The following is a 24,316-nucleotide window of genomic DNA, read 5'->3' as shown; positions in this document are numbered from 1 at the left end:
AGGAGGAAGTGGTGGTCTTACCTCCCTCAAGCAGACACGACAACGACTGCGATTCAGACAGTCAAACACATTTATTAGGAACTCCAAAAATAAATGCAACGCGTTTCGCAGGTTCAACCCCGCTTCATCAGGCAATATAGGGAGGAGTATCAAACAATCTGCACAAGGATTCAAATTGTGAGATTCAATCTGTGAGAGGCGCTTAATTTGAATCCTTGTGTAGATTGTTTGATACTCCTCCCTATATTTCCTGATGAAGCGGGGTTGAACCTGCGAAACGCGTTGCATTTCTTTTTGGAGTTCCTAATAAATGTGTTTGACTGTCTGACTCGCAGTCGTTGTCGTGTCTGCTTGAGGGAGGTAAGACCACCACTTCCTCCTTCAATTTTGCCATTTAAGTTGGTTTTTAAGCTCATTTAATCTAATCTTATACTTTTGGCGCCTCTGTTCATTGTATACACTATAATTTGCTATAGTATAATTTAAACCTCACTGCCTCATCTGCTAACCCCTTCATCAACTCACCCAGTGTCTCCATGTCACTACCCTGTAGATTGTAAGCTCGCAAGGGCAGGGACTTCTCCCTTGTGTTTCCTTTTTCTGTGCATTTTATCAAATGAACATCCCTCAGTATTGGTGATGTTTTTCCAACTACACATCAATTGTATGTAACTGTAATTGTGTAGTATGGTAAACTGATCATAGATCTTTGCTCCCCATAAGGCCTGGTTCACATCTGCGTTTTTTTTTTGCGGATTGGGCCGTACGGATCCCGTCATCTGGATCTGGGAAAATGGTCAGTTTTTACAGCCAGTGTGCTGTAAAACGTCCGTTTTCATAGGTTCCTGTTGTGCTGCAAAACCTTCTGTTTCTGTTTTGCTGAGCGAAACGGCCCCAGGAAATTAGGTCCTGCAACATTTTTTTGTCCGTTTAGCGGAATGGAAACTGGAACCGTACAGCCGGATCCGCAGCTAAAACCTAATGTGAACCGGGCCTTTTTGTATGTTTTTTTTTACATTGTAGAGTGCTACTGAAGATGGTGACGCTATAGAAATAAAAATAATAATGATAAATAATAATACTCAGTAAGCATGCACAGACAATCATATAATGTCTGTGTTCTACCTTCAGGCCATATTCAGCCACTTTACAGGGTCTTCAGTGGAGTGTACATCTAAACAAGGCACCTACAGATTTGGGCACCGGATAACACTGATAGAAGACTAACGGTAATGTTACCAATATTCTGCTATTGCCTTATCTAACCTTTCTCTCAGAATAATCCTCCCTCCTACCTACACTTAATACTAACCACTCCCGAACCTACTCCTAGCACCAACAGTTAGCCAATGTGGGGTTCAGCCAGGGGCATCTCTAGCCATTTTGTCACTCCAGGCGAGAAATCCTGTGGCACCCCCCCCCCCCTTGATTGCCCCCAGTCCCATACCCCGCACCCCTCATGGTGAACACCACTCCTGTGGTGAACCCTACCCCCAAGACCTCCGAAAATCATAATGCAGCAGCGTTTCACCAGAAAATATACTTATTGCGGCATGGGTTCACCAGAAAATAGTTGTTATGCAGCAGAGCGTTTCACCATAAAATATACTTATTGCGGCATGCACTCACACACACCACACACAGTACACACACACACACACACTATACACACACACACAGTGTACACACACACACACAGTACACACACTGCACACAACATACACACTAGGGCTGAGCTCTCGGATTCCGAATTTCGAGTTTGCCATCGGAATTTGGCAGTTCCGAGTAAGCACTCGAAACTCGAAAATTCTGCAATTCCGAGTACCGAATTCGTGTTTACATTGAAGTCAATTGTGCTAAATTCCGTGGTGAATTGTGAAGCCCCCCGTACATGCTATCATCGCCAAATTTGGCATGTATATTAAGCAGATGAGTAGGAACATGGTAAAAAAAAAATTTGTGAAAGAGCTTATAGTTTTTAAATTAAACGATTTTAAAGTTTCATAGGAAAAATGATTTTTATACTGTGTAAAATGACACTGCTGCAGAACAGGTTACTGCATTCCGAGTTCTGTATACATATTGTATACATTTCATGAAAACAGACAGCGTGGGGTCCCCCCTCCCAAGCCTCCTTAACCCCTTGTCCCCCATGCAGGCTGGGATAGCCAGAATGCGGAGTCCCGGCCACGTGGGGCTTCGCACCCTGAGCTATACCAGCCCGCATGGTCCATGGTATGGGGGGGCTCTAGAGGAGAGGGGTGGCCAACCTCCCCCTCTCCCTCAGAGCCCTTGTCCAATCCATGGACAAGGGGCTCTTCCCCACCTCCGGTGCCCCAGGAGGAGGTGGGGGCTGCCGACGTCCTGGGGGGTTCATGGTGCCATCCGGGGTTCCCCTTTAACAAGCGGACCCTGGAAGCCGCCCCCTCCCCAGGAGAAATGAGTATAGGGGTACACGGTACCCCTTACCCATTTCAGCAAAGTTAAAAAAAGAAATAAAAACACGACGACGAAAGAAGTCCTTTATTGTTCTAAATTAACCAGGGATACTTACCTTGGGATAATCTCACGCCAGTAACCTCAGGAGTGATCCCACGCCAGTATCCTCTTATGACATCCCACCACCCTCCCACACTGACGAACTCCCACCACTGAATGGTCACAGTCAGCCTCTGCATCTGTATAGCAGAGGCTGAGAACACGAAAATTTTGCCTTTAAAACAATAAATTTCGGCAAACAGTGATGCAATCAAAATGGCCACTGGGAAATCCCCGATCGCTGGAGGCCACACTAGAGTGGCGAAAGCAGTGATTTTTCACATAGATGGTGGGTCCAGGTGACCAGAGCAGGAGGTGCCCTAATCCCCTGGACCCACCCATTCATGTGAAATAACGCGTATTCTGACACTCTGAGGTGGCCTCCGGGGAACGGGGATTCCCCAGCAGCCATTTTGTTTATGACACTGTTTGCCGAAAATTCTTGTTTTAGCAAACAATTTTCGTGTTTCTAGTTTATGCAATACAGATTGCAGAGGCTGTCTACAGCCATTCATCCCCAGGGGAATTCTGCAGGATCGGCAGGTGCGCGGGACCTCCTAAGAGCATAGAGGGGGGCACAGCGCAGGAAGGTGGGAAAGTGGGCACAGAGCGGCGGGGAGGGGGGGAAGCCTCCCCTCCCTCACCTAGGGCCCCCTCTTGCGCACTCCCCCCCACCTCCAGACTTCCAGCCAGCCAGCGGAACGGCTTACCGAGAGCGATAGCTCTGTGTGCCGCTGGTCTGGTATTCTGCACTGACACTGTCCAATCACGCTCTCGCAGTACTTCCTGTGAGAGCGTAATTGGACAATGCAATGCAGGAGACCAGACCAGCAGCGGCACACAGAGCTCTTCTCTCGGTAAGTGATTCCCGCTCGCTGCCGCTGCTGGCTGCAATTTTGGAGGGGGAGCATGGAAGGGGGACCCTAGGTGAGGGAGGGGGGAAGGCTTCCACTCCTCCCCGCCACTCTGTGCCCACTGCCCCCCCTTCCAGCATGGGGGCCCCCACTAACTGGTGACCTGCCTACCTAAACTGGGGACACCTATAGACAGGGCCGGGCCGAGGCATAGGCTAGAGAGGCTCCAGCCTCAGGGCGCAGTGTAGGAGGGGGCGCACAATTCATTCATCTGTCATTCCTAATTGTGTTTGAAGCAGACAGAAATAAGAAGAAGAGATACATGGAAGTGACTACAAGCCATATAGCTAGAGATTAAGGTGTTGGGGGGGGCCTGGGGTGCCTTAGTCTAATAGCAATCAGTGTGTGACGGCTGGGGTGGAGGGATTGAGGGGGCGCACTTTGGTGTCTCAGCCTTGGGTGCTGGAGGACCTTGTCCCAGCTCTGCCTATAGACCTGGGTATATCTATACTGGGGACACCTATATACCTGCCTACCTAAACTTGGAAACTTGGCAGCGAGCGGGAATCACTTACCGAGAGAAGAGCTCTGTGTGCCGCTGCTGGTCTGGTCTCCTGCATTGCATTGTCCAATTACGCTCTCACAGGAAGTACTGCGAGAGCGTGATTGGACAGTGTCAGTGCAGAATACCAGACCAGCGGCACACAGAGCTATCGCTCTCGGTAAGCCGTTCCGCTGGCTGGCTGGAATTCTGGAGGTGGGGGGGAGTGCGCAAGGGGGGGCCCTAGGTGAGGGAGGGGAGGCTTCCCCCCCTCCCCGCCGCTCTGTGCCCACTTTCCCACCTTCCTGCGCTGTGCACCCCTCTATCCTCTTAGGAGATCCCGCGCACCTGCCGATCCTGCAGAACTCCTGGGGATGAATGGCTGTAGACAGCCTCTGCAATCTGTATTGCATAAGCTAGACACACGAAAATTGTTTGCTAAAACAAGAATTTTCGGCAAACAGTGTCATAAACAAAATGGCTGCTGGGGAATCCCCGTTCCCCGGAGGCCACCTCAGAGTGTCAGAATACGCGTTATTTCACATGAATGGGTGGGTCCAGGGGATTAGGGCACCTCCTGCTCTGGTCACCTGGACCCACCATCTATGTGAAAAATCACTGCTTTTGCCACTCTAGTGTGGCCTCCAGCGATCGGGGATTTCCCAGTGGCCATTTTGATTGCATCACTGTTTGCTGAAATTTATTGTTTTAAAGGCAAAATTTTCGTGTTCTCAGCCTCTGCTATACAGATGCAGAGGCTGACTGTAGCCATTCAGTGGTGGGAGTTTGTCAGTGTGGGAGGGTGGTGGGATGTCATAACAGGATACTGGCGTGGGATCACTCCTGAAGTTACTGGCGTGAGATTATTGCAAGGTAAGTATCCCTGGTTAATTTAGAACAATAAAGGACTTTTTTCGTTGTTGTGTTTTTATTTCTTTTTTTTAACTCTGCTGAAATGGGTAAGGGGTACCGTGTACCCCTATACTCATTTCTCCTGGGGAGGGGGCGGCTTCCGGGGTCCGCTTGTTAAAGGGGAACCCCGGATGGCACCATGAACCCCCCCAGGACGTCGGCGGCCCCCACCTCCTCCTGGGGCACCGGAGGTGGGGAAGAGCCCCTTGTCCATGGATTGGACAAGGGCTCTGGGGGAGAGGGGGAGGTTGGCCGCCCCTCTCCTCCAGAGCCCCCCCATACCATGGACCATGCGGGCTGGTATAGCTCAGGGTGCGAAGCCCCACGTGGCCGGGACTCCGCATTCTGGCTATCCCAGCCTGCATGGGGGACAAGGGGTTAAGGAGGCTTGGGAGGGGGGACCCCACGCTGTCTGTTTTCATGAAATGTATACAATATGTATACAGAACTCGGAATGCAGTAACCTGTTCTGCAGCAGTGTCATTTTACACAGTTTAAAAAACATTTTTCTTATGAAAGTTTGAAATCGATTTGCTCAAAAACTATAAGCTCTTTTCACAAATTTTTTTTTACCATGTTCCTACTCATCTGCTTAACATACATGCCAAATTTGGTGATGATAGCATGTACGGGGGCTTTACAATTAACTGCAGAAGTTAACACTATTTAATTTAATAGAAATGCACTCGGAACACGAAAATTCGGAACACGAAACTCGGTTTTCGCATGCGGTACACGAAATTTCGACGAAATCGGAATTCAGCTGTTCCGATCAGCCCTACTATACACAGTACACACACACACACTTTAGACACGCACAGCACAGTACACACACTATACACACACACACACACACACACACACACACACACACACACACACACACACACACACACACACACACACACACACACACACACACACACACACACACACACACACACACACACACACAGAGAGCACACTATACACAGCACACAGTAGACATACACTATACACATACAGAGATAGGAGGAGTGGAGTGAGACTGAGAATAGCCTGAGATGGAGCAGTTTATCTGTATTGCAGTCCCACATTACACAGAGACTAGTTGCTGGTAATAGGACTGCTGTCCCTGCCAGTCTCTTACACAAGTCAGCAAGCAGCCCTCCTGGAGTCTAGGGACTGTCAAAACTTTTCAACCTGTTTAAGACCTTATCTGCACTTGCAGTCATTATAACAATGGGGAGAGACCAGACAGATTTTTTCCCACTGACCCTCCAGAGGAGTTCTACATCATGCTGTGTATATTTACCAGCTTGCCTGCCCTCTAATTGCACTTTTATCAGCTAGCCTAGTGTTTTACATTGCCTTACATCAACAAACCTGAATACAGCAGACACAGGACCAACCCTAAATCATTAAATGAAAGGCGGCCTGGGGGGAAGTCAATGCCTGGCTGCTACACAGTCTCTACATCCACGCAGTTACCAGTAGCAGAGAGAGAGGGACTGAATTCTCAGGAGTCGGACTCAGGAGCTGATGATGCTGTACTCCTCCGATCCCTGACTAGGATGAGTGCCTTCTCTCACTGACTCATTCATTACTGTGGTTCTTTGAATCATTGAGCTGAAGTCCAGTCAGCCCCGCTGCTGCTGCTGCTGTGTAAACTGACACCTGAGTCAGCTGAGAGGCATTTCTTCTCTCACTACTCAGTGCAGAAGCGCCCTTGCCTCTTCCTGTCGCCTTAGGCGAAAATTTATAGCTGCCTAATGGCTCGGACGCCTCTGGGTTCAGCTACATACTAGCCAAACCCCAGAGGTCCTCTCACTTACCCCCACCATATAGTAGCCAAACTCCATGTGCTGCTGATTCCTACAATCAATGTCTGGTGCCCAAATTATACACTGAATGCTGCTATAGGCGCAATTAAAGTGGACCCAAATTAAAATACAAGATTTCAGAAATAATCTATTTTCTAAATTATAATAATAATAGCCTTTTTTCAGCTGCATGATGACAAATATAAAACATTTATTGGAGGAACCCCTCCCTTCCTTTCATATTGCCGGGACAGAATCCGGCAGACTGGTGGAGTAGGAAGTGTCCGGCAAATGAGGAATTGCTAATGGCTGCCACCTGTATAACCCTAGTTATGAAAATAGAAGGGTGAAAAGCATGCACTGAAATGCTCATAGGCTTGAAGGAGTGTTTATTTATCTTTGTATGTGTCAGAGTGCTGCAACTACATATTTTGAATTAAAAAATTGTTTAGTTTGGGTCTGCTTTAAAGCAGACCTGAACTCAGAATTTCCTCTCTGCTCTAAAAGATACGCAACAGCATAATAACCTATAAAGTAAACAGCAACACAGCCGGCACCACCATCCAGGGCCGGTTTAAGCAACAATGGGGCCCCAGGGCAAAATAAACCTGGGGGGCCCCCCCAACATATACCCCGGAACAAAAATCGGCATTAGGGGACCTTTTTTGCAGCTGGTATAGTCAGGGTGTGAAGTCCCAATCGGTCGGAGCTCCACATTCTGGCTATCCCAGCCTGCATGGGGAACAAGGGGTTAAAAAGTTTCAGGAGGGGGGACCCCACATAATTTTTTTTTTAAATTCCCACACTCTAAACATAAAAAAAATAAAAATTGGGAAAATAGGAAAAAATGCCAGGGATCTTCATACAGCCATATTGCGGCTGTATAGCGATTCCTGGCCAAAGCGCTGCGGCTGCGCATAGACTCCCTGGAAACCCCGTCAGGAAATTTATTGCGCTTTCGTTTGATGCATGTAAAATGACACTACCGTTAGGTTTGCTACTAAAAGTGACATTTACCGCATTTAAAAGTATACTTTTTTCCTTCGAAACTTTAAAATCGATTTTCTCAAAAACTATAAGGTCTTTTTGAAAAATTGTTTTGTCCTCTTATTCCTAATGATCTCCTTAACATATCCTGCAACTTTAGGGTTTCTAGCATTTAAGGTGGATTTGCTATTAACCATTAAAGTCGGTAGGTTTTTAAATGTGTATTTTTTTTTCCTTTGAAACTTTAAAATCGATTTTCTCAAAAACTATAAGGCCGATTTGAATTTTTTTTTCCTCTTGTAGCTACTGGGGGCCCCTACAAGCTCTGGGGCCCTGGGGCAGCTGCCTCCTTTGCCTTAATGGTAGCGCCGGCCCTGCCACCATCAGAGTAAACAGTAAGTTCTTTTATTGCATCACCTCAATGGCTCCAACAATGACAAACGTTGTTTCGGGCATAGCCCTTTCTCAAATTGCAATCGCCATATACAAACAAACAAAGTGCAGTCTCTTAAATACCCCATACCGACTAAAAGCACCAATCAATGCCCTACTGGGCGGAATCAAGTGGTGGACCTGATGGGGAACTGACACATCTAATATGCAAACCACATCAGTAACCACTTACCTGCCAGATCAAACTGTATGTGTTTATGTATCAGGCCACGCTGTAATCCACAGGACAATGCACACCATTCTAACTATATTCCCAGACGCATGGATCACTTCCTGGACCGGCACTAGCCAATCCAGGTGTGCCACGACATGTCCAAGCGGCCGTCCATTCAACCGCCCACCGACGTCCGCATTCAACCAATCACATTGCGCCACGTCACAACACGGAAGGATGCGTACAAAAGTACGCATGCGGACATATAACGCGTATCAAAATATTGGTACTCCACCGTATTAGCGTACAACCGTACGCAAAGACCGCAACAAAACCGCCACTACCGTCCACACCAACCAATGCTGGCGCACGACGGCAAAAACCATATGCGGCAATTTATACGCATGTAAAGGTATTGACATGAACATCCGCAATAACACAACGTTGGGCACAACGTCCATCCGCTTAAATACACGTAAGTTGGCACGCATTATAAGTCCCATGCATGCCAACATATCTGCATCAATGCATCTGAAAGAATGGCATGACAAAAACAAAAACAAAATAAAATAGAAGTAAAAGCGTATAGCCCTATAGGCTGTGTCTGCCAAGCTCCAGCAAAAACAGAGCCATGCAGAAACAGCCACACACAGAAAAAAGCAGAGCCATCAGAATTCGCATACCGCTTACCGATATGCGAATCACATACAATGTATTTAATAGCAAATTCGCATGAGGTTTGAGTATGCGAATTTTCATGCGAATTCGCATAGAAACAATGTACAAGCACACCAGCACTGCCATGGTTAAATTCGCATGCATCGTCATCCATGCGAATTCGCATAAAAATTCGCATGAATATTCGTATGGACCCGCATGCGAATTTTTACCACGGCGATTCGCACCGCACAAGTGGAAATGCAGTCTCAGTGGAGCCAAAATAAATGAAATGAGTGCTAGACATCATGCAGCCTATTACACTGAAATATTTGCTTCTTCTACAGCAGTGCCAACTAAAATGGACTGCGTAAGAGATGAAACATTGTGCAAGGTCTCACTTCCCATTAACATTACCACAGATTTGTAATAATGATAACAACAACAATAAAAATATAAAGATAAAGTGCATGACAATTTCTTCAACAATCAGCAGTATAATCTGGATACTGTACCCAGGTGACCTTTACAATGTGCTTTTTCCAACTGCTATTAGTGGCAATAGAATTTAGCTATATTTGTCACCCAGTCTTAAATTGAATCTGAAGTGAAAATAAACGAATGATATAATGAATTGTATGTGTAGTACAGCTACGAAATAGATCATTAGTAGCAAAGAACAGAGTCTCATATTGTTTCCAGTATAGGATGAGTTAAGAAAGCTTGGGGTGGAGTTCTCCAGCTTGGGGTGGAGACATTCCTATTTTTTGAAGCATTTATACATCAAATAAACAGTGAGACAGAGCTTCAGATAAGGTTTTACTGCAGGGGGGTTCAAATTGATATTAGCTCTGCTCTGTTTCATAGTGTAAAATATAGAGGGCTTGATTCACTAAACTGTGATAACTCAAATATCACACCTTATCAAAGATATCACACCTTATCAAAGTTAACATGCCTTATCACAGTAGCATAGCGAGCACTACGAACTTATGCCTGCCAATTGGCAATGGCACTCGTCCTGCCCTGAGCCCCTGTGAGTTCGTAACGCTCACTAAGCTACTCTGATAAGGCGTGTTAACACTGATAAGGTGTGATATCTTTGATAAGGTGTGATATTTGAGTTATCACAGTTTAGTGAATTAAGTAAAAGAGAGGATAGAAACCGCTCACCCCAATAGAGCAGTGCCAGACCAGGATAGCTAGTCCCATGCAAACTTGAAACAACGAAAGGGTCCGCACAATGCTCCTAAGATCCTTTGTCTTTATTTATGGACGTATCCAAATAGGTCAACACACAAATCCAGCTGACATGTTTCGGACCAACTGGTCCTTAATCATAGCCAGAGTGCAAATGGTACAAAGCCTCCTATGTACCCTCCTCTGATGGGGTGGGCGGCTCCCGGGAACACGCCCAGGGAGACGCCCCTAACCCCACAACAGGAAGGGACGCGTACGTTAAAAAGGGGCGATGGGAAAAAAGGGCGCCGGGTTTTTAATGATAAACATGGATTACGTTTAAAAATGTATTTCGTTTAAAAGTAATGTTTTTAAACGTTATAAATCATTAAATAATGTGTATTAAATCGGCAATTGTAAAAACGTTAATCTTTCGTTTAAATAATGAAACGCATAATAACGTTTAAAAAAAAATTACTAAGTAACCCTCCCTGTACCTACCCCTAACCCCTAGACCCCCCTGTTGATGCCTAAACCTAAGACCCCCCCTGTTGGTGCCTAAGTAACCCTCCCTGTACCTACCCCTAACCCCTAGACCCCCCTGTTAGTGCCTAAACCTAAGACCCCCCTGTTGGTGCCTAAACCTAAGACCCCCCTGTTAGTGCCTAAACCTAAGACCCCCCTGTTGGTGCCTAAACCTAAGACCCCCCTGTTGGTGCCTAAACCTAAGACCCCCTGTTGGTGCCTAAACCTAAGACCCCCCTGTTAGTGCCTAAACCTAAGACCCCCCTGTTGGTGCCTAAACCTAAGACCCCCTGTTGGTGCCTAAACCTAAGACCCCCCTGTTGGTGCCTAAACCTAAGACCCCCCTGTTGGTGCCTAAACCTAAGACCCCCTGTTGGTGCCTAAACCTAAGACCCCCCTGTTAGTGCCTAAACCTAAGACCCCCCTGTTGGTGCCTAAACCTAAGACCCCCCTGTTAGTGCCTAAACCTAAGACCCCCCTGTTGGTGCCTAAACCTAAGACCCCCCTGTTGGTGCCTAAACCTAAGACCCCCTGTTGGTGCCTAAACCTAAGACCCCCCTGTTAGTGCCTAAACCTAAGACCCCCCTGTTGGTGCCTAAACCTAAGACCCCCTGTTGGTGCCTAAACCTAAGACCCCCCTGTTGGTGCCTAAACCTAAGACCCCCCTGTAATTGTTTTCGTTTAAAAATAATGTAAAAAAAAAAAAAAAAAGTAATGTTTTTCGTTTAAAAATAATGTTTGGGAAAAATATTGTACTGGTTTTCGTTTAAAAATAATATTTAAACATGTATAAATCATTAAATAATGTGTAATCATGAGAAACAGTAATAAAACATTAAGTCTCCGGGCGCCGCTTTTAAAACGTTAGTTTTCTCCGGCGCCCTTTTTTCCTACCGGGCGCCCATTAAACGATATTTATTATAGAAGTGAATGGCGGCGCCCGATTTGTCCACTAGCCTCAGGCGCCCGAATTTACTGTTTCCGGAAGGGACATGTACAACATAAGATATAAAATAAACATAGCATTACTGCTTGAACCGTGGCTAGAAATTGGGTCAAAGCAGGAGGCATACAGGCATAACATACAGAGTACCAATCAAATTTGGTACTCACTTCCCAAACAGTTCTCTGCTGCTTATATAAAGCCTGCAGGCTGCTTGTAAGCCAATCAAGAAGTGCACATACACATTACACCTAGTCTGCAGTGATTAATTCAAACAGAAGCTGAGCTACTCAGCTAGATGAGAGGGTATATCCTGCACGCTGGTGCCCCCTGCTGGCCATATAGCCATTGTCTATATGTAACTGAAACCCTCTCCTATGACTAGCTGAGTAGCTCAGCTTCTGTTTGAATTAATCACTGCAGACTAGGTGTAATGTGTATGTGCACTTCTTGATTGGCTTACAAGCAGCCTGCAGGCTTTATATAAGCAGCAGAGAACTGTTTGGGAAGTGAGTATCTCCTGTGTGTTTGGTAAGTTTCAGAGCAGTTGGGGACAAGCTCCTGGGTGTGGCAGATCCAGGGCTTGGCTGCGCTCACATATGGTGTTGCATGCTGGTTCTGGGGCCCCGGGCAGTGAGAGTTCCTGGGGCCCCAGGCTGGCTTGTGCACCATTATTGTTTTTAAATTTTAATGTAGATTCCCATGCAGTTTAGTTAGGAGGGGGGCAGATGAGAGGGTATATCCTGCACGCTGGTGCCCCCTGCTGGCCATATAGCCATTGTCTATATGCAACTGAAACCCTCTCCTATGACTAGCTGAGTAGCTCAGCTTCTGTTTGAATTAATCACTGCAGACTAGGTGTAATGTGTATGTGCACTTCTTGATTGGCTTACAAGCAGCCTGCAGGCTTTATATAAGCAGCAGAGAACTGTTTGGGAAGTGAGTATCTCCTGTGTGTTTGGTAAGTTTCAGAGCAGTTGGGGACAAGCTCCTGGGTGTGGCAGATCCAGGGCTTGGCTGCGCTCACATATGGTGTTGCATGCTGGTTCTGGGGCCCCGGGCAGTGAGAGTTCCTGGGGCCCCAGGCTGGCTTGTGCACCATTATTGTTTTTAAATTTTAATGTAGATTCCCATGCAGTTTAGTTAGGAGGGGGGCAGATGAGAGGGTATATCCTGCACGCTGGTGCCCCCTGCTGGCCATATAGCCATTGTCTATATGCAACTGAAACCCTCTCCTATGACTAGCTGAGTAGCTCAGCTTCTGTTTGAATTAATCACTGCAGACTAGGTGTAATGTGTATGTGCACTTCTTGATTGGCTTACAAGCAGCCTGCAGGCTTTATATAAGCAGCAGAGAACTGTTTGGGAAGTGAGTATCTCCTGTGTGTTTGGTAAGTTTCAGAGCAGTTGGGGACAAGCTCCTGGGTGTGGCAGATCCAGGGCTTGGCTGCGCTCACATATGGTGTTGCATGCTGGTTCTGGGGCCCCGGGCAGTGAGAGTTCCTGGGGCCCCAGGCTGGCTTGTGCACCATTATTGTTTTTAAATTTTAATGTAGATTCCCATGCAGTTTAGTTAGGAGGGGGGCAGATGAGAGGGTATATCCTGCACGCTGGTGCCCCCTGCTGGCCATATAGCCATTGTCTATATGTAACTGAAACCCTCTCCTATGACTAGCTGAGTAGCTCAGCTTCTGTTTGAATTAATCACTGCAGACTAGGTGTAATGTGTATGTGCACTTCTTGATTGGCTTACAAGCAGCCTGCAGGCTTTATATAAGCAGCAGAGAACTGTTTGGGAAGTGAGTATCTCCTGTGTGTTTGGTAAGTTTCAGAGCAGTTGGGGACAAGCTCCTGGGTGTGGCAGATCCAGGGCTTGGCTGCGCTCACATATGGTGTTGCATGCTGGTTCTGGGGCCCCGGGCAGTGAGAGTTCCTGGGGCCCCAGGCTGGCTTGTGCACCATTATTGTTTTTAAATTTTAATGTAGATTCCCATGCAGTTTAGTTAGGAGGGGGGCAGATGAGAGGGTATATCCTGCACGCTGGTGCCCCCTGCTGGCCATATAGCCATTGTCTATATGCAACTGAAACCCTCTCCTATGACTAGCTGAGTAGCTCAGCTTCTGTTTGAATTAATCACTGCAGACTAGGTGTAATGTGTATGTGCACTTCTTGATTGGCTTACAAGCAGCCTGCAGGCTTTATATAAGCAGCAGAGAACTGTTTGGGAAGTGAGTATCTCCTGTGTGTTTGGTAAGTTTCAGAGCAGTTGGGGACAAGCTCCTGGGTGTGGCAGATCCAGGGCTTGGCTGCGCTCACATATGGTGTTGCATGCTGGTTCTGGGGCCCCGGGCAGTGAGAGTTCCTGGGGCCCCAGGCTGGCTTGTGCACCATTATTGTTTTTAAATTTTAATGTAGATTCCCATGCAGTTTAGTTAGGAGGGGGGCAGATGAGAGGGTATATCCTGCACGCTGGTGCCCCCTGCTGGCCATATAGCCATTGTCTATATGCAACTGAAACCCTCTCCTATGACTAGCTGAGTAGCTCAGCTTCTGTTTGAATTAATCACTGCAGACTAGGTGTAATGTGTATGTGCACTTCTTGATTGGCTTACAAGCAGCCTGCAGGCTTTATATAAGCAGCAGAGAACTGTTTGGGAAGTGAGTATCTCCTGTGTGTTTGGTAAGTTTAACAGCAAGGTTTAGAAAACACGTTTCACTCCATGTTATCTTCCTGCGAAATGATAAGGCGTTACAAAATGTGTCATTTCAGTTTTACTAATGCTGAGGACATCCTGAGTAGATGTTTACCAGTCATAGACTGTAGAAATGTGTCAGTGCTGTTGTCACAAAAAAGATCAAATGCAGAATTCTCAGTAGGCTGAAAAGGCTGCAGGTAAGGATAGACGGGTGACAAGCTGTATCCTGGGTCTACAGATTGCAATTTTGTAAGACACGTTAGCCTGTGGCAACCTACCATTTGGCAGTCAGGGAAAACAATCACATTGGGATTTATTTTTTAATACTCTTGATAAAATATGAGTGTTTGTTGACAAACCAGTAGAAAACTGAAAGTCAGAGCAAATCCAAATACTGACAGATATGTTCTGAAGGGCTTAACATTCTGCTGAATAACTGCCACAAACATGGTTTATACATAAGGGTTGTTTCAAGAGTATAAGATATGGTGTCCAGTGTAAATACTGGCTGAAAATATGATTATTATTTATTGTATTTATAAAGCACCAACATATTACGCAGCGCTGGACAATAAATACATGCAATGATAAAAAAGGATGACAGACGTAACAAGGTTATATAACATAGGACAAAGCTATACAAGGCAAACAGGGTACAAAATACATGATCATGTGATTTTGGGCTGGTTCGGTAGGCCAAGTAATACAAGTAGGAGGCGGTCATAAGAAGCCTGTCCCATCTTCACCAGGTTAAAAATTTCATTTTTCCGGCCGGACTGCCAGGTACCGCAGCCGTTGGTTGGGGGAAGCAGCAGCAGGCAGGGGAAGGAAGAAGGGCCTCCCCGAGTGCCTTCCTACCTTCGCCTGCCCTTATGCAGGGCAAAGCAAGTGGAAGGGACACTAAACCTCACATGTCAGTGCCGTCTCGAACTTCTGCAAGTCTTCTCCTCATTGCACTGTTCCATGTCTCCTCTCTGGTGCCCCCTAATGGCGCCTCTCATTACCACTGGAGGAGTAAGAGAGGAGATACAGAACAGTGCGAAGACTTGTAAAAGTTCCTGAGGATGCTGACAGGTGGGTTTTACTGTCATCAGTAGAAGGATTTCACTGTCTCATCACTCTGCATGGGAGGGGGACTACCTATAACAGAGGACATCTAGCTATCTATACTAGAGGGAGATTACCTAATCCTGGGGGTACAGCTGGCAATAATATACTTGGGGGGGGGGGGGGGCTACCTAATCCTAGGGACACATCTGGCTATTAGAGATTGCCCAAGCGGTTCGACCACGAACTTATTTGCGCGAACTTCGGTGGTTCGCGTTCGCGAATGAATGTGAACTTTATGGCAGTTCGACCCTCCTCCTATACTACATCATTAGGGTCAACTTTGACCCTGTACATCACAGACAGCAGGCACATTTTAGCCAATCAGGCTACACTCCCTCCTGGAGGCCCTCCCCCCTTATAAAAGGCAGGCAGCTTCAGACATTGGACTCACTCGTGTGCCTGCAGTAATTAGAGAAGGGAGAGCTGCTGCTGCCGAGAGAGCTATAGGAAAAGCTTAGTTAGGCTCTTGTAGGCTTCTTAGCTTACCCCTTGCTGATTCTTATTGCTAAAAAAGCGCCCCTCAACAGCTCTTTTGAGAGCTAATCTTGTTCTTGTGATCTATTTTTTTTTTATGTGTGGTCCACTTTCATTATATACAGCCCTGTCAGTCAGTCGCAGCTGGCCTTTGGCCCCTTAAATCCTACAGTGCCACTGCCAGGCCCAGCACATTAAGTGACTACCTGTGGGTGTGAGAGGCAGCTGCACATTTGTAATCCCATCCCAATCACTGCACCTGTTCACTGTTCAGTGCACCTAACTACCTGCCTACGTCAGCACATGCATTGTTAATACCACCAGTCATTGCACTTGTTTACGGTACGTGTGTGTGACAGGTGCACATTTGTAATACCCATCATCATTGCATATACCTACCTGTTGTTCAGTGCACCCACCTACCTAAGTGAGTGCACGCATTGTTAATACCACCAGTCATTGCACTTGTTCACGATACGTGTGTGTGACAGGTGCACATTTGTAATACTTACTGCATATACCTACCTGTTGTTTAGGTAAACCCACCTACCTACGTGAGCGCACGCACAGGACAGGACAGGACGCTCCAGCGATCTCATGGTGATGTCGAACATGCGGACATTCTTTAGTCCAACGCCTCGCCTTAGCGCTTCCGGATCCACCCTCCACCAACGCCTGGACCGGCAGGTAGCCAACTACCTGGCCTTAAGTGTGGATGTAGACACTGTGAGCAGCGATGAACCCCTGGACTACTGGGTGCGCAGGCTTGACCTGTGGCCAGAGCTGTCCCAATTCGCCATCCAACTTTTGTCTTGCCCTGCCTCAAGCGTCCTGTCAGAAAGGACCTTCAGCGCAGCTGGAGGCATTGTCACTGAGAAGACAAGTCGCCTATGTCACAAAAGTGTTCAGTACCTCACCTTTATCAAAATGAATGAGGCATGGATCCCGGAGGGCTACTGCCCGCCTGAAGGCTAAGTCAGTCCCTACACACAGCATCTCTGCCTGCACACCGTGTGACTGCCTGCCCCATGACTAAGTCGGTCCCCACACAGCATCTCTGCCTGCAGGCCGCTTGACTGCCTTCTCCACCACCACCAACAGGGTCCAGGACACCAGGAGGCTTTCTGAATTTTTAAGGCCGCTGCTAGCAGTGGCCGCTATAATACTTTTTCTGGTGTGTAAACATGCCTGCCTAATTTTTCTGGCTGCACTGCAGCTGCAACAACAAAACAAAAGGCATGTACATGTGTCAACTCCCCGTCGTGATCATTACCTTGCCGCGGTGAAGGGGCTTGCATATCACAACGAAGCAATGACCAACGGCTATATGAGTGTCTTGGGGGGGGGGGGGGGGGGCACACCCAAGATAAGATCGTTGCTTCATTGTGGACAGACCAAATTCGATCAGCTGGACAGTCACTGTTGTTCTATCATTGAGCTACCACAGCCCGGCGACCATATGGGCTTGAAAACCGCTATCGCCTGCACTCTGGCCATGGTGCACACCAGTCCAGCACGGCCGTCAGTACACAAACAGCTGTGCATTACACAGTGAGTTTTGTGTGTCAGTGTGAAGCGGTACTCTAATTACACTCCCTGATTGATGTATACAAATGCAAGATGTTTTAAAGCACTTTAGGCCTCCAATTTAGCATGCAATGTGATCTCTGCCCTTAAAACGCTGCTTTGCGTCAAATCCAGATTTTCCCCCGGGACTTTTGGCGTGTATCCCACTCATCCATGCCCCCCTCCAGGTGTTAGACCCCTTGAAACATCTTTTCCATCACTTTTGTGGCCAGCACAAAAGTTTCTAGTTTTCAAAGTTCGCCTCCGCATTGAAGTCTGTTGCGGTTCATGAAAGTTTGCGCGATCCGAACTTTGGCGGAAGTTCAAGGTCCGCGAACCGAAAATCGGAGGTTCGAGCTATCTCTACTGGCTATCTGTACTGGGGGAAAAAGGCTTACGATCTAAAGGGTTTAAAAAATAAAATAGCATTCAGTCGATTATAAATTTCTCTGCAAATGTACAATTAGTGGAAGTAGGGCCAGCCTGAACACCCAAAGCAAAACTTGACTTTGGTGCCCCCCCTCTAGGATTGGCTGGATGGTGTAATGGTTAAGTGTTCGGCCTCTGACACAGGAGACCTGGGTTCAAATCTTGGCTCTGCCTGTTCAGTAAGCCAGCACCTATTCAATAAGCCAGCACCTATTCAGTAAGGAGTTCTATGGGCGAGACTCCCTAACACTGCTACTGCCTACTGAGTGCGCTCTAGTGGCTGCCTCGCAAGCGCTTTGAGTCCAACAGGAGAAAAGCGCTATACCAAAAAAGGTATTTTTATTATTATACCAAAAAAGGTATTATTATTTCGGCTTCACATTTGGTCATTAAATGATGCCATCAAGTTAGTCACAAACGAGCACACTGGTATACTGAAAATAAAAATATGAGACTCAGTTCTATGTTATATCTTGCCACATACATGTAAGCCACATACAGTTCATTATCTCATAAGTTTATCTTCACTTCAGGTTTGCTTTAAGAGCAGCAATGTTAGAAGAGTAAAAAGATGGGAAAGGAAAGTGGGAACGTATGATCCTCAGATAAGGGAAAAAAACATTCCTGTTTAACCTGTTGTGGACGACAGAGCTTACTCTGGGATCAGTGTGACCAGCTCACTGATTACAGGGTGAGGAACCAATGAAATTGCTTCCTAACCGGTGGACAAACTCAACTGTCATGAGACAGCTGAGGTTATCAGACACAGAGCTGCAATCACGGCAGGAGTGCGTGGAGCCAGTCTGCTGAAATGTATGTCCTGGCGGCAGGGCCGGAGCTACTATAGGAAAAAATGGGCAATTGCCCCAGGGCCCCAGAGCCTGTTGGGGCCCCCAAGGTGTCCCTCCCCCATCTTAGCTGTTGCTCTCCAGAGACTCTGCAGAGTCTGTTAAGTTGGGAGGTGATTGGGGGAGGGTCAGCAGCCAGCTCAGGGGCCCAGGAGGGAAATTTGGCTGCAACAAAGGGCCTCTAATGATGCTTTTAATCAGGGGGTGTCTGTTGGGGGGCTCCCAGGCTAATTTTGCCCTAGGGCCCAATTGTTACTTGAACCGGCCCTGCCTGGCGGTGATAATTGGCTCCAAAGAAGATGCAAATTTTCACAGGCTGCATCCACAACCGGCTATCAAAGCAAAATTATAAATATAATTTATAAAAAAACTGAAATACTCAAGTGGGATACTCTTAATAAAAAGAACAAGGACAAAACAATAAACAAAACACTCATACAGGTGAGAACACAACGTACTAATCTTCAAGTCAGATCAAGGTTAGTTCTCTTCTCCGTTTGTTAATCTGTTACAAGAAAACACATCTCTTCAGAATGAGACTGTTCATCTCTGTTTTATTCTCCAGGCTTCTGTTCAAATCCATACAAAATCAATAGGAGGAATAACTTTTATGGCGTTTTATTTTCTTCTTTACAAAGCGGCTTGCTCATATTCAAAGTGGTAACAATGCCCATTATCATTATTGCTTGGCATTTACTGCTGTAAGGCCTCCAGTTTGCACTGTATAAAAACAGTAATTGTCATAAATATGAAGTTGTTCCTGTAACCTTCTAGTGAGCGTTCTTTATGAGCAACATATAAAACAATTTACATTATTTTTATGCCATGAGACATTATCATTTGGAATGCATGAGGCAGACTGAGATAGGTTTCATTAGAATGCTAATGTAGGCTTACCATATGCACATCTCAAGAGCTGTTGAGGTGCAGAAGAAGGTTGTTCACATTATCAGAAACACTCATATGTATGGAATGTTCGTACTGGATGGCTTTGTACAGCCCTGCTATTTTTTTTTATGCTCTGTTTTTAGTTTTTATTAGGTTTTATTATAGGGTAACTTTGGTTGTAACTATAAGACAAGACAAATAGCATTTATATTGCACTTTTCTCCTGGCGGACTCAAAGCACCAGAGCTGCAGCCACTAGGACACGCTCTATAGGCAGTAGCAGTATTAGGGAGACTTGCCCAAGTTTTCCAATGAATAGGTGCTGGCTTACTGAACAGGCAGAGCCAAGATTCGAACCCAGGTCTCCTGTGTCAGAGGCAGAGCCATTAACCATTACACCATCAGCCACTCTATATATAAGCATAACTTAAAATAAAAAAGATGGGAATAAGAAAGGAAGATATAGAAATTTTACATTGATCATACCCCCCGCCCCCTTTCCCCCAACCCCTAGTAATTAGCGACTTGGCAGTGCTTACTTTTTGGTGTGAGCTGTCAGAGTATTTTAGCTGTTGCTAAGAATTAATTGTTTTAACCTCCTGAGCCTTGTCCAATTCCCCATGGCACTAAACAGTGGAGTAGCTCTAGCAATAGGGGATGCAGAGGTTGTGACCCCACTGGGGCCCCTTAAAGTGAACCTCCAGACTAAAAATCTATTCAGCAGCACTGAAAAGGCTTGGTGTTTCTTTAACAGTTTCACAGCATCAGAACTTTGTTTTTCTTACCCAAGCCTCATTTTTAGCTGCACAGAAGCTAAGCTCCGCCACATCAAAGAAATTTGCCTGGGCAGTTTTCCCCTGATGCTGTGCAAAGCATGATGGGATTTCTGATGTTGTTCTCCTGCTGTTTTGATGCAATTTTTTTTATTATTATTTTGAATTTGAGATTTGAAGCCTAGCGCGCGCAGCTGGGAGGGGTGATCAGGACATAGGACAGTTGGAACTGTGTCTCATGCTCCCTGTCACCTCCTTTCAACCAAAAAGATGGCTGCCCCCATGAAATCACAAACATTTGCCATTTTTTTTAAAACAGGGTGGGTAGGAGATTATATTACCTATCTATTTTAATTAACATAGCTAATGTAACTTAATGACAGTATGTTTGTTTAGGCTGAAGTTCCTCTTTAACCAGTGGGGGCCTCTTTCATTTTGCCATTGTAAGGATTATGTAAAGGAACAGGTCCATCTAGCTTGTCACAAGTACAGGAGTTTTTGATGGCAGCATGTGCGAACAACGGTGATCCGCTCTTGTCAGCACATATGTGGAGTGCAATATTAATAATGTTTTCTGCATTTCACATTTGTGGCATAACGGTTTCTGCATTTCATTTTTGTAGTAAAATTTTCTGCATTTCACATCTCTGGAAAAGGTTTCACATATGTGGCGTAATGTTTTCTGCATTTCATATCTTTGATAACAGTCTTTTCATTACACTTGTGGGGTGTAAAGTTTTCTGCACTTCACCTCCCTGGTAACTGCTATAACGGTTTCTGCATTTCCAGTATGTGGCATAACAATTTCTACATTTCACATGTGGGGAAATGGTTTCTGCAGTTGACATTTGGGGTAATGGTTTCTGCATTTCACGTCTGGGGTAACGGTTTCTGCATTTTGCATTTGACCATTGGGGTAATTGTTTCTGCATTTCACATCTGGAGTTACAGTTTCTGCATTTTATATGTGGTATAGTTTGTTTTATTAGTTACGTCTTGCTAGTACTGCGTTAGACCCCATTTTGCTTTCAGAACTGCCTTCATTCTTCATGGCATACCTCAGATTTTGGTCAATATTGACATGATAGCAACACTTTGCCTAACTGTATTTTGGGTATACACTCAGGGCCCTTTTGAGGTACACTGCTACATTACAGTTGGCTATGCCCGCATCATGGCCACACCCATTTTATGCTATCCACAAAATGGCCACGCCCAATTTAAGCTCGTACCTTTGTCCTGGGTCATCTGTATAATTTGCCCAGCTACTGTATACATTGCAATGCTAGATGAGGGGAACGTCTGATCTTCTAACAGTACAGTACAATGTTCATCAGTGCAAATTTAATGTAAACTGTGTGCATTTTGAAACCAATCCAAGTTGTCAGAAATAGCATTTGACTAGCCCAATTCCAAGCTGCATATGATTTGCATTACATTTGCATGCAAGTTGGAATTACTTGCTTCTCATTGACCAATGAATAATAAACATAGGAAGAGTGAAGCCCCTGGATTCTCCAGAGGAATTCCAGCACTGTCCTTGCGGATGGCTCACGCATGCACACTGTTACTGCACATCCGCAGGAATGGGAGCGGCCCGGCAGAGGAGGACGGGGGAAGCCTCTGGAGCAGCCTCCCGAGGTAAGTATCTAAATTTCACCATCACAAACCTCACAGGTGTGCATCAAAGCGGACCTGAACTCAGAGTTTCCTCTCTACTCGAAAAGATAAGCAACAGCATAATAACCTTTAAAGAAAAAAAACATTTCTTTGTTACAGCTAACAGAACTCCTGCAATAGATCTGCAGTGTGTCTACTTCCTGCTTTCATTGAAGCAGACAAGGGGTTAACATCTTTTATTACATGTTAGCTGTGTCTGCCGAGGTCTGCCAAATTTCTGTGCTGACACAGCTGAGAGATCAAATTTTGCTTTTGATTAGTCACAGATGATGGGGAATTAGGCAGGCTCTTTTCTCTAAAAACACACATGGTGCATTCCTCTTTGGTTTTGCTTGTGTCCTGTGCAACAGTTCAGGTCCACTTTAATAAAAATGTAAGAACTGGAGAAGTATTACTTTCTCTATAAATGCTGTACACATATTTAGCTCTTCAGTGACACCCAGTGGCCACTAGCTTGTATAATATGGGAACCTGTTACAAAAGGTGCCCATTCCCACCTTGCAACAGGAGTCCTGGACTGACATATATCAATAATTTTTTTTCTTATGAAAAGCAAAACTGTGTTTGAAAATAGCATGGCGCTGAGCCGTAAGATCTCTTTTGCTGATTCACAAATAGTTCCCCAGCTCACTTTGGACTTGTAAATTGCTGCTGTCTGCCTTGATTTTCCGATTGCTGTAAAAGTGCCAGGTAACTGCAAGAAGAATGGCTGAGGTTTTGTTGTGTGCCGTGGCACTAAAAGGGTTTAGCAGACCCTTTAGCAGCGTCAGGCTGGGGACACATCTGTTCTGTGTACTTCACTTTTCAACAGCATAAACGCTAAAACTGTTTCTTTCGTATGAAAAGTCAGCTCATCCATTAGTAATAACTGCTGAGGCACTTGTCATTGTGTGAACAGCATAAGGGAAATTTGAAGCTGAATACCATGCTATTGCAATGACAATAGTGTCATTTGTGCTGCTATCTTAAAATATAAGTACAGGTTAGGTCATCCTTTTCAGCATGTGTCCTTCAGGCAGAATCAAAATGCTTCACTTCCGAGCAGTAGATGGGGCTGTGCCAATCACGTTTTGTAGTTGAGGGGAATACAATGAGAAAGCAGAAGCTTATAGCACATGTAGAACTTTAATTTTACAGAATAATTTACTAAAACTTACAGGTGAAACTCAATAAAACAGAATAAGGACTGGTGCACACCAAAAAAACGCTAGCGGATATGCAAACACTAGTGGTTTTTGAAGAGGTTTTTTAGAGCGATTCTAGACATGTTTAAAGAGATTTTCTAAACATGCCTAGCGTTTTTTGGAGTATTTTTGTGTAGCAGATTTTATATTTTGTTAGGGCTCGTTTCCACTATCGCGAATCCGCATGCATCCAACGCTTGCGGATTCGCACATGGTATGCAAGTAAATGGGCCTGTTTCCACTGTTGCGTTGGTGATGTGCATTTTTTTGAGCGGTGAAAAAACGCACAAAAGAGCCAACGAATTCGCCTGAGAGTGGAATGCATGCGAATCGCATGCAATGTATTTAATAGGCAAATCGCATGCGTTTTCCACATGCATTTTTTGCCGCGAATTCGCATAGGTACTGATGTAAATTCACACAGGCAGTGACATGATTAAAATCGCATATACCCTCACCTATGCGAATTCGCATGCGATTTCATCAGCGGTGGAATCCAGGCGATTCTGCACCGCAACAGTGGAAACGAGCCCTTACAGTAAAGCTGTTACTGAACAGCCTCTGTAACAAAAACGCTCTGATCTAGCGTTTTTCAGGGCAGTTTTCCATTTTCCTATACTTTACATTGAGTCAGAAACACTCAGAAATCTCAAAAATGCTGCAGGACCGAGTTTGCATTGGGGGGAAAACGAGCCGCTCTGGTGTGCACCATCCCATTCACTTTCATTAGCCAAGTGGTTTTCCCCCTGCAAGCGTTTTAAAAAACGCTCAGAACTGCTCTTGGTGTGCACCAGCCCTAATTTAGGTTCAATTCAAACAGTGTAATTCAGATACAGTATTGTATAGATGTATTCTATACAGAGTGATATATTTCAAGTGTTTATTTCTTCTCATTTTGCCGATTATGACTTCGGGCTCGTTTCCACTAGCCAGAAGCGCTCGCATCACATAGCATCCAGCCGCTTCCAAAAGTCTCCCGAAAGTCTGGATGCGGCTGTCTGTGAATGCTTAGGGGAATCGGATGCATGCTGCGGATATATGCAGCATGCCATCCATACTATTGCCCGGTCGCATTGCATCGCAAGTGAAAATTTGCATGCAATGGAAACTACTCCATTGACG

General features: G+C 45.7%; 1 long non-coding RNA gene across 1 annotated transcript in view; it reads left to right on the top strand.

Annotated features, from left to right (window-relative positions):
• Window positions 1-24,316, top strand: part of LOC137526562 (uncharacterized) — a 125,725-nt gene that overhangs the window by 12,449 nt on the left and 88,960 nt on the right. The window contains exon 2 of the long non-coding RNA XR_011023116.1: window positions 1,132-1,229. This is a non-coding gene — a long non-coding RNA (uncharacterized lncRNA). The remainder of the gene's footprint in view (window positions 1-1,131; window positions 1,230-24,316) is intronic.

This window comes from Hyperolius riggenbachi, chromosome 1 (genome assembly GCF_040937935.1).
Source record: "Hyperolius riggenbachi isolate aHypRig1 chromosome 1, aHypRig1.pri, whole genome shotgun sequence".
NCBI lineage: Eukaryota > Metazoa > Chordata > Amphibia > Anura > Hyperoliidae > Hyperolius > Hyperolius riggenbachi.
The sequence above is the reverse complement of the archived record's forward strand: the minus strand, read 5'-3'. Positions and strand labels throughout refer to the sequence as shown.